The 12,101-nt window shown below is 33.6% G+C and overlaps 1 long non-coding RNA gene across 1 annotated transcript; it reads right to left on the bottom strand.

Annotated features, from left to right (window-relative positions):
- Window positions 1-7,170: 7,170 nt before the first annotated feature.
- On the bottom strand, window positions 7,171-8,040 carry LOC149553559 (uncharacterized). Its single transcript, XR_016353413.1, has 2 exons — window positions 8,004-8,040; window positions 7,171-7,651 (listed from the first exon to the last, which is right to left on the bottom strand). It is a non-coding gene; the product is annotated as an uncharacterized LOC149553559 (long non-coding RNA).
- Between the last annotated feature and the right edge of the window lie 4,061 nt (window positions 8,041-12,101).

The following is a 12,101-nucleotide window of genomic DNA, read 5'->3' as shown; positions in this document are numbered from 1 at the left end:
AAGGACATCTATGGTGGTGATGAAAATGTGAGGAGAGCCAAAGTAGAAAGCCTTAGAGGAAAATTTGATTAAATGAGAACGAGGGAAGATGAAAATATTGCCAAAAATGTGGAAAGAGTCAAAGCTACTGTCAGTGTAATTAAAGCATCTGGAGGAGAAGTCAAAGAAGAAATTGTTGTAAGTAAAATTCCTAGAATGTTACTTCCTATCTATGCAATAAGAGTATCTTCTGTTCAAGAAAGGAGGTGTGAGACAAATCATAAGATAACTTTGGATACCTTAGTAGGAAGATTGATAGCTTTTGAGCTAGACAACTTTGACAATTTTGTTTCAGCTTCCAAAAATGTTGAGTCTACTTTTGAGGCCAAACTTTCACTCAAAGAAAAAGGAAAGAAGATAAAAGAAAATTGATCAAATAATGAAGAGGAAATCGAGGAAACCTCAGATAGTGATCTTGAAGTTGTTGAAGCTTTACTTGCAAGAAAATATTCTAGAAGCAGATGAATATAACAAAGGTAAAATTTCCTTAATCTATTTTTCATGTGAAGAAGTTGGTCATATTGCTACCAGGTGCCCAAACAAAGATAAGGATGAAAAGAAGAGTCACAAGTACAAAGACAAAAATTATTTCAAAGGTCATAAATCATGCAAGGAAAAAGGTAAGAAAACTTGTTTTATGGCTAAGGATTTTGATAATAGTGAAGATGAAATAGTTTACATTGCTATAAAAGATGAATCTAATGATAAAGGATATAAGATGGCACTTATCTCTCATGTTAGCAAAAATAATACATGGATCATAGATAGTGGATGTTCACATCATATGAATGGAGATAAAACAAAGTTTGAACATTTTGAACATTGTGATGGAGGAAGTGTAATATTTGGAAACAATGAACCTTGTTGCATGAAAGGAAAGGGTTGTATTTCATTAACCAATGAACTTGTATGCGACAATGCTTATTGGGTTGAAGAACTAAAACATAATTTTTTGAGTGTGGCACAACTTATCAACATCAGATTCAAGGTAGAATTCATGCATGGCAAGGCAAGACTACTGGATGACAAAGGAAAACTGATTGGATCAGGCAAACAAACAAAAGGTAACTTATTTTATCTTGATCTTGGTCATTGCTCAAGTTGAAGAAAGTTGGTTATGGCATAGAAGGTTATGTCATGTAAATTTTGATAACATGGTGAAAATAAGAAAATTTAGGAAAGTAAGAGGTATTCCTAGTTTGAAGAAACTAGATGTTGGTTTATGCAAGAACTGTCAAATTGGCAAAATGGGAAAGACTAGTTTTAAAAGCAAAAACTATCAATCTGAAGATATCTTGGAAATTGTGCATACTAATTTGTGTGGACCTATTGGAGGAGAATGCTATAGTGGAGACACATTCTTTATTCTTTTTGTTGATGGCTACTCTAGAATGATGACTGCTATGTATTTAAGAAAGAATTCAGAAGCATTTGAGAAATTCAAATGGTATTTGGAAAGTGTAGAGAAAGAAACAAGGAAAAGACTAAAATGCTTAAGATTAGACAGAGGTGGTGAATTCATCTCCATTGAATTTGACAACTTTTGCATTAAAAGAGGAATCAAAAGATAGGTATCAGGCCATGGATCTCTCGAGCATAATAGAATAACTGAAAGAAGAAACAGATCCATCATGGATTGTGCAAGGACTTTGATGATTGAAAAGAATGTTGTGATCAAATACTGGAAGGAAGCTATCAACACTGCAGTCCATACTTTGAACTGAATTCAGTTGAAGAAAGATTCAGACAAGACTTCCTATGAACTATGGTATGGCTACAAACCCAATGTAAGTTACCTAAAAGTATTTGGAAGTAAATGTTATATCTTGAATGATTCTAGAAAGGAAAGTTTGATGTAAAAAATGATGAAGATACATTTCTAGGATACTCTAGAAAAAGTAATGCATATAAATGTTTAAATTTGTCTACTCACAAATCATAGAAAGTGCACATGTGAGAATTGATGAGTTTGCAAAAAAGGCTAAAGAAGAAAGCAAGAAAGAACCAGAAGACTACATAAGGTTTGTGTACTATGAATCTGATACTTTGCTAGGTATATTTAATAATAAGGAGACTACATCTACTGAGCCTAGTATAGTTACTGAGTCACAAATAGCTCAAACTGAGTCACATGAATCCAAGTTACAATCTAAAGCTATCGAGCTAATGCCTACCAAGTCTAAAGGACCCAAGCTCCAGATAGAAAAACTTGAGTCTCAAGTTAAAATTCAAGAGGAAGACAATGCAATTCATTCAAAAGGCAAGGAACCTGTATTAACCAAGTATGTCAGAAGGCATCATACACCTGATCATATTATTGGAGATAAAACAAAAGGTACTATGAAAAGAAGTAAGCTTAAAGGTATATGTTTACTTGCTGAATTTTAACCTAGAAGTATTAAAGATGCATTGGAAAATGAAAATTGGATTGAGGCTATGACTTAAGAAATTGAGCAAATAGAGAAGAACAAAACCTAAACTCTTGTACCTAGGCCCAAAGACAAAAATGTGATTGGCACAAAATGGGTATTCATGAATAAGTTGAAAGAAGAAGGTAAGGTACCATGAAATAAAGCTAGATTGGTATGTAAAGGCTACTCTCAAGAAGAAGGCATTGATTATGGTGAAACTTTTTCTCTTGTTGCAAGATTGGAAGGTGTTAGGACCTTACTTGCATATGCAACACATAAAGGATTTGAGGTATATCAGATGGATGTTAAATCTACATTTGTCAATGGTATTCTTGATGAAGAAGTCTACATTGAACAACCAAAAGGTTTTGTTGATATAGATAAAAGGGACATTGTTTGCAAGCTACACAAAGCTTTTTATGGTCTAAAACAAGCTCCTAGAGCATGGTATGAAAGATTACATAACTACCTTATGATTGGTTTTTAGAGATGATAATAGTAGTTTGTACATCAAGGAAGGACTAGATAACAAGATTGTATTGGTAGAAATATTTTTGGATGATACTTTATTTATGGGGAATGATGATCTATGCAAATAATTTTTAGAGAAAATGAACAAAGAGTTTGAAATGTCTTTGTTTGGTGAGATTAAGTTATTTGTTGGATCATAGATACAAAAAAGTAGGAATGGTATCTACATCACTCAGTCTAAGTATATCAAGGAGATACTCAAGAAGTTTGGTATAGAAGATTCAAAACTAGTTGGAACCCCCATGTGTACTGGGTTGAAGCTTACCAAAGATGATGACTCAAAAGAGGTAGATTAGACCTTGTATGTAGTTCATACAAGATCTGATATTGCTCTTGAAGTTGGTATAGTGGCAAGATTCTTGGCAAAGCCCAGAGAAAATCATATGATGGCAATCAAAAGAATCTTGAGATATTTGAAAGGCACTGGAGACTATTGGTTATGGTATAAACTTGGAGGAAATCTGGACCTAAAAGTGTTTACTGATGCTGATTGGGCAAGAAATATTGATGATAGAAAAAGCACAAGTGGTGGAGCATTCTTTCTTGGTAAAAGGTTGGTCTATTGGACAAGCAAGAAGCAAAACTTCACATACCAATCCATGGAAGAAGAAAAATATGTTGTAGTAGCAATAAATTGTTCTAACATTGTTTGGTTTAAACAATTGTTGCAAGGTATGAAGGTTGAAATCAAGGAACCAATTGTCATGTTTTGCGATAATACAAACATAATTAACATATCAAAGAATGTAGTGATGCATTTCAAAACCAAGCATATTGCTATAAAATATCATTTTGTTAGAGAACTAGTGTAGGACAAAGAAATCAGATTGGAATATTTCCATACAAAAGAACAAATTGCAGACATATTTACCAAGCCATTACCTAAGGACACATTCTTGTATCTAAGAGGCAAGTTAGGGATCATTCCCCTATCTAAAGCTCACTAAGTGAAGCTTTAGTGATGCATCAAGAAGAACCTAGTTGAAGATAAATTAGTTGATGCTACATAATCAAGAGAACATTACATATGAATCGATACTCATTTGGTATGTGTTGTCTATGGCATGTGTTGTCAAAGAGGGAGAAGTTTACTATCATATCTTTCTAAAATTTGTTTTGAGAAAGAAGCTATGTAATTCCTTCACAGAGGGAGATTACTACATAAAAGAGAAGCTTGTGTATAAAATCTAAGAGGGAGAAACTTTTTGTCAAAGAAAGTCTTGTTCTCAAATTTTATTGTGCTATGACATGTTGTGTTGCCATCAATACCAAAGAGGGAGATTGTTGGGTACAATTGACGAATTGTGTGTTGTCTTTGATGTCACACAAATGTCATATTAGTTTTCAGGTAGTGTCTACTAAGATCACTTGGGCATTGAAGGAAATTATGGTAGAAACCAGTGTTAATCAAGTTCTAATGGTTAATGAAGGAAAGTTGGTTAGAGTTAGTATTAACCAAGTTCACTCGATTGCCAAAGGATTTGTGAAAAGTTCACAGTGTTAATCGAGCTTCTGTTGGTTAACATAGGAAATCATTTCAAGACCAATGTTTACCAAGCTAGTTTGGCTATCGAAGGATTTTGTTGATTTGGGATATAAAGTTTAATTATTTCAAGTATTGATTCCAACCGACTATGGTAATGATTATTGGTCATTGTAATTTGTATTGAGCCGACTTGACAATCTGAATGATATAAATATAAGGTCAAGCTGTGATTTTCAGTAGAATACACATGTATTGATTGATTGAAGGAAAGTGCGTGAGAAAACTTGAAGGATGGTCAGATATCCTTGTGGAGCAGCAAAGTAATATTCGATCAAGAAGAATTAAGTTTTTGTGAATAGAACAAAGATCTAGATTCAGCAACTCAATTGCATCTCAAGTAGGTCATTTCATTGTTACTTTCTTACCATTGTAGCAGTGATCCAAAAGCTCTTAATAGAGTTGGTTTAATAGCTAGTTGTAAATCCTCTAACAAGGTGATAGTTCCATTGAATTGTTTTAAAGACCTATTACAAGGCCACTCAGGACAAGGTAATTAAATCCTCTAACAAGGTCACACCTAACAATGTGTTTTGTAACCTTTAACTGGGTTGGCTCCTAATAGAGCTCACTTTAGAAGAGTGAAAAATAGTAACTAGTTACATTGGTGGTTTTTCCCATATTGGGTTTACATGTTAAATATGGTATCTCTTGTGTTCATTTCTTTTCTCTCTTGTTTGTGAATTATTACTATTGATGTTAGATCTGCTAAAGTAGAACATACTCTACATTTGTCGAGTTACAACATTTTCAGTATGTTTACTGAGTGACAACAATAATTAGTTTAGTCAAACATCTAAAGGATCTATAGATATATTTTGTGGTAACTAATTCAACCCCCCCTCTCAATTACTCCATCTATATTTGCAACACCACCTACCAAAGGTACGAGGCACATGGTAAAAGCCACCTACCAAAGTTAGGTTACACATGTTCAAATATAGTTACCAAAGTTGGGTGCCTTCCAAGGTCAAAACCACCTACCAATGTTAGGAACCTACCAAGGGTAGGCACCTACCAAAGGTAGGTGACATGTGAAATTCCCATAAGGAATTAAATATATGAATTATTTCTGACTTATTAGTAGCCTAATAAAATAAACAAGACACCTATGTAAACTTAAGATAAGAGTTCAATGGTAAGAGTGAAATGGAAAATAACCATTTACTCTTAACACCCCCCTTAAGTGCAACTCAGGGAATTTTTCTAAAGCTCACAAAGATATATGATGATGCATGATGGGTCCTGGCTACGAGGCCATATTAGGTACCCATGTACAATATGAAAAATAAAATGCAATCTCTTAGAAAATGGAGAAAGAGGGAAAATCACATGGGAAAAAACCTCCCCCAAAAAGAGAAATTAAAATACAAGATGCATGAGGGATGGAGTAATCAAGACCCCCCCATTATGACATACATCATGCATATATGATAAAGTATCCCCCCATAGGAAGGAAACAACGAGTCATGATATCCTCCCCCTAATGAATGATCTCCTATAAGAATGGTGAGTGTTTGAAAACAAAAGGTAGAACCATGTCTCCAAATAACATTTCTCCCCTTGGGAAGAAGATAAACCAAATATAAGTGGAGGAAGGCTTCCCATGGTGGATAGTAATATGGAAGGGGAATCCAAATGAAATAAGATGATGTCTCTGAAGTCTAATGATGTGTTGCCATGTCCTTGATTGATGAAGATGTCACGAACCAGTCAAGATCGAGCCCAATAGAAGAAGGTAACAAACAAGGAACCAATGGTAACTACTCCATGTAGGAATGTAAATAAAACTCAAAATACAAAAATATCTCCTTAGAAGGAAAATAAATCTCTTCAAAATACTGCATAAATCTATCCAAAACCATATCAATCTGTGAAGAATGACCATGCAGAGAAGGAAAAAGAGGGTCAAATGGCTCCCTCACAATAATTAAAGATGAATCACCTTCATCATAGAGAAGATGAATATCAACAATGTAGTCTCCCAAATTGTCAATGTAGGTTTCCAAAAATATGCCTCCAATATTTATCAAGAAGTCCTCGGAAGGAGCTATGATAGGAAGACAAGGAATATATTGTGGCATAGAATCACAAGAAATATCTTGTTGTACTAGATCACTAGAAACCATGGCTGAAATAGTACAAGAATGATCACTATAAAAAATATGAGTGATCTCAACTTGAGAAGTAGAAACTGAAATAGGAGGTTTTGGGCTTTCAGGAAGTAGAGAAACATGTGGATCTCCATATTTTTACCAAAGAAAGGTAAAAAATTCAAGAATAATCTTTATCCTCTTGCTATCAAGGGAATCCAAAACCTTCATATCCATGTTCCAATAGAGAACATTGAGAAAATTTCTATAAGATATCCAATCGATAGGAGGACTATCAAATTTATTCTCATACAAATAGGACAATAAATTTTGCCCACTTAGATGAGAAAGAAAAAATTTACTACATTGCTTATAGTTCCCTTTTGCCAATGTAATTAGACCATCCATGATGTACTTCTCACATGAAATATTGAGATCAACCAATCAATGCATCCTTGAAAATGAAATGAATCAAAGAATGCAACCCCCCATAGAATAGATGATTTTTGCAATTTACAATTCAGTGCATGTACAATTGCCACTTGCTAGAATAGACCAAAATGGACTTTTTAATTTTGATAATTTCAACTTCAAATTTTGAAGCAATGAGACTTATACAACCAAGACAATAGATCACTTAAGGATCTAATAAACTACAAGTGCCAAAATTAGGTCAATTTGGACCATATTATTAAAGTATAATGTCTACCCATAATATCTCAAAATTTGATCTCAAATTTGAGAAGTAGAAAATAAAATTATGTAGTTTAAGAAAAAAAACACTTGCAAAAGTGTCCGTATAAGCTTGAATGATGCCTCAAAAGTTGCAAAATTCAAAATTGTACATGGAATTTCATCAAGAGCTATAAAAAGAACCTATAATAGGTGGGCCCCAAAAGAAGGTGGTCATTGCTAGAGGTGGGCCCCACTGGTTGGTGGACCCTGCTATATGTGGGCCCTGCAAGTAGGTAGGCCCCACTTGCTAAAATTGCACTGATTACATGTTGTCTTCTAGATTTTTTTACTTCAAAGTGCTGCAATCACAAAATCAAGAAAAAACAATATATGTGCAAAAGAGATTAATGGATCTTCATAAATCCTTTTTGATTCTCGAGATCATATAGAAATGCAAGAGAATAGCATACAAGATTTTCCAGAAACTCTTGAAATAATCTAATCTTGCACTAACTGCTCTGATACCATGTTAGAATTTGGAAGAAGATGTTTGATACCATGTTAGAATGTGTTAATATAGACATAAATCCAAGATCATATTGAAAGAGCTAGATTAAGAAATAGAACATAAATAAGGAGAATAAAAAATTAGACAAACTTGATGTAATTATGCATCAAGAGAAATATGCTATCCTTATATTTAGAATGTACCTCCAATATTGAAAATAAAAAGATTAATCATTACCATACACTTAATTCAATACATTGATTACATGTGAGCTAGCCTATTTATATAGGAAAGAGTCACCTACCAAAGTTTAATAGCACCTACCAAAGTTAGGTAGCACATGGTCAAATCCAACTACCAAAGTTAGGTGTCACATGGTCAAATCAACCTACCAAAGGTATGAGGCACATGGTAAAAACCACCTATCAAATCTAGGTGACACATCTTCAAATCCACCTACCAAAGTTGGGTGCATCCAAGGTCAAAACCACCTACCAAAGTTAGGCACCTACCAAAGGTACATGACATGTGAAATTCCCATAATGAATTAAATATATGAATTATTTGTGACTCACTATTAGCCTAATAAAATAAATAAGACATGTAAGTTAACATAAGATAAGAGTTAAATGGTAAGAGTGAAATGGAAAATAACCATTTACTCTAACAAACTAGGCTTAGAAGTATATGCATGCTTGAAACACACATTTAATCCACCACCAACACAAGTGTCCATGTAAGCCACCACATTAGACATAGGGAGGGAAATCAAGATACACAAATAATGGATGAGTAGAGCCACAACTCTATGAACCACAAACAACCTAATCAATTGTAAACAATGCAATCCACAAGGACTATTTTCCTCTCTTGATAGCCAACATAGACCTAGTAAAAGAGGACATAAGGAATGAAGTGGGATAACCATTGTTTGAAATTGAAAATTGAGTGAGAGCTATACTAGTAGTTATAGAAGTTTGTGAATTATGTTAACTTGTAACAATAAATTTCTTACATTTATTAAATAATATTGGAAGGTAGAAAATTACTTCCATCACTTTCACACATTTGTGGAAGCAAGACATTTGTGACAAATTGGCTATGGAGGGGCCAACATTGTATTTGATTAATCCATTTGTTTTTATATGTTAAATTAATTAAAATTTAGTGTAAAAATAAATTATCTAATTAGATGCATTTTGGTTCTTGCATAGACATTGCCATATAACCACAAATTTAATTACACCCAAGATGACATGAAAGAAATAATTTTTTCTTGTTATCGAGCTGCCAAAATATCTTTATTCTTGGTACACCAATCTCATCTTATTGCATGAGTTCTTTTACCACCTTTTCCATTTGACCATAAGAAGTCCCTAATGGCTTTCTAGATAAAACCAAATTGATTTATATTAAACAACAAGGTAAAGGAAAAATATACACAGTATGAAGACATAATGTTTTGACAAACATGGATCCTTCTTGCCATAGTAAGATAGGAGGAATTCCATTTTTTAAGTTTAAAATTGATCTTCTCCTTAATCCAAACCACATATCATTAATATTTGGATACACAAAAAATGGAGTCCCTAGATACCTGACCACATAATTAATAAACTCCCCTCCCTATATTAATCTCCCCTTAACAAATCTTGTCTGCGTGGGGTTGATAATACTAGGTAGGATGTTTTCAATTCTAGAAGTCAATACTTTGAAAAGAATCTTGTATGTAAAATTAAGGAGGGTGAGAGTGTTAGAGTGGAGTTGTTGTTGCACCAAAAGGCTGATATATTAGTGCTTGATACAACTACTCAATTTATAGTACACAATAGGTGGTTAATCCCTTATCACAAATCTTGAGGGTAGCACTGAACATTTTTCCAACAATCTCCCCCTCAATGTTACCCAAGGGTCTAAGGATTCAAACCTATGACCAAGATTTGATACCACTTATTAGAGTGGAATTGTTTTTAAACCAAAAGAACTATCTATTAGTGCCTGATACAACCACTCATTTTATAGTACACAAGAGGTGGTTAAGCCCTTGTGACAAATCTTTAGGGGAGCATTGAACATTTTTCCAAGAGAAAGGTCTCCATTTCTTAAAGGGTTTTGTCCCCTCCTTTAGGGATCAACTAATGAGCCCAACATTAATCTCTTGATCTAATTATCCCATCTCCAAAGAAAACTCATATACTTCCTTGAGTTCTGTGCACATACAAATTAGATTGCCTTGAAGAACTTGACTAACAGTCCATCCAACCCAAGGACCTTTTCATTACTCAATTTTTGAATGGTAGATCTAATTTCCTTCACATAGATAAGAGATTATAGGACAATAGATTTTTTTTTTGAAACTTTTTTTGAAATGATAGGCATAATTTTCTCTTAGTCTTCTCTCATTTTCCCACCATCATCTTTTGATTGGAAAAAAATGTTTGTAGAACTGAAGGCTTTAAAGATATCTACATGGGAGGTAAGAATAGACCCAATCTCACTCAATCAATAAATCTTATCTTAACTTCTTTAAGTTTTAAGAATTGAAAAAGGATTTTTAATGCCTTATCACGCATATTCATCCAATTCACTCTTGATCTAACTTTGGCTCCTTGAATCTTTCTAGTTTGTAGTTTCCTAAGGTCATGTTTAGTCCTAATAACACCATCAATTGCATTACTGTTGAAAGTTGGTCTTGCATAGAGGCTTCTAATTTTTAGAGAGATATGAATAAGGAAAGTTCATGCACCCCAACATCCTTGGTTTTCTTTCTACCCACTATTTTGAAAAAATTCTATGAAGAACTCATGTTTTGGTTCTATCTACTCACTAGGTCATTGTGGTGGAGAACACATAAATTATATCAATGAATAATATTAAAACAACCAATACATAATTGTATTCTAGAAAAGAGGTATTGAGAGAAAAGAATTTTTGATGCTTTACATAAGATTTAGGATGTGAATATTTCAAAAGTTATTGGATGGTGATCAGATAAAGAAAAGTGAAGCACTCTGTTTGGGTTTTCATATAGATGTTTATAGCAACTGAGTACATCTGTATTAAAGTAAATCCTATCCAAACTATAATATATCCTCTTATCACCTTTTTGGTGATTAGACTAGGTAAACTAAATTCCCTTGGAATGACTCTTCATATTTGCTAAAGGATCTATAAGATTAACTTTTCCCATCAATCTATTCCAAAATAATTGTTCATATTTTTTCCACTCAAATTTTAGATTGCTATATTTGTTGTAATCCCTTTCTACCATGTTAAAGTCACTTTCTATAATCCAAGGAATGTTTGGTAGAGAAAAAAGCCACTTCCATAGTGTAATCTCATTATAATGCTCATTGGGTGCATAAATAGAACATACACCAAATTCAAAATCTCTTGATTCATTGACACACAAGTAGCTTTGTTGCAAGGAGAACAACCACATTGGTCCAATGCCTTCTTCCATTTAGAGCCAACTAGTATAGAAGTTCCTCCCTTTCCTTTCTCATGCCTAGTGGAGTAAGAATCAACATATTTCCATATACATTTCAATACAATATCTAGGGAAAAACCTATAACCTTAAAATCCTAAACTAGGATCAAATCAAGCTCCTTAGAGATCTTAATGAATTTTTTCACTATGTATTTTCTATTAGATGAATCTAGCTCTCTGACGTTCCATGAAGTCAATTTTATATTTTTTATATGTCTATTTATTTATCCATCTCCATGGGGGCCTGATAGCTTTAAAATAATCAAACAACTTTCCCTTTTCCAATTTAGATGGTTTAGGATTTCCTCTAGAAGAAGTGACCTACCTCTTTTCCTTTTAAAAATTTCCATTTCTTTTAACAATAGGGATTATTCCTTTTTAGGTTTCTTTGTTCTCATTTTTCTTTTTTTCAATATTAAAGATTTAGGCTCCATCTTCTATCTAAATCCTCATTTTGGAAATCCCTTCTACAACCCCCATTTGGAATATTAATTGGTTGAACCTTCTCAGCCTTGGAAAATGTTTCCCCTTGAGAAGCATGAATGTTCTCCTTATCCAATTTAATTCCTACAATAGACTACAACTTACTAGAAGGAGGAGGGGGGTGGGGTTGTGGGGGTTATGGGGGTGAATATGGGATCACCACCACTAAATAATCATGTAGTCTTTCTTTCTTATTAAGATAGTCAATTCCATCAACTTTTAAATATTAGGGGAATTAGTTTAAATCACTATACCAATGGAGGCTTTAGAATCCTTAGTGGGATTACAAATGAGAGGAGATGCAACCCCTTCTTTCCCCAAAGGGGGA

Source organism: Cupressus sempervirens, chromosome 6 (assembly GCF_028749045.1).
Source record: "Cupressus sempervirens isolate cs-2001-9-10 chromosome 6, ASM2874904v1, whole genome shotgun sequence".
NCBI classification, from domain to species: Eukaryota; Viridiplantae; Streptophyta; class Pinopsida; order Cupressales; family Cupressaceae; genus Cupressus; species Cupressus sempervirens.
This window is presented reverse-complemented; position numbering and strand designations above follow the sequence as displayed.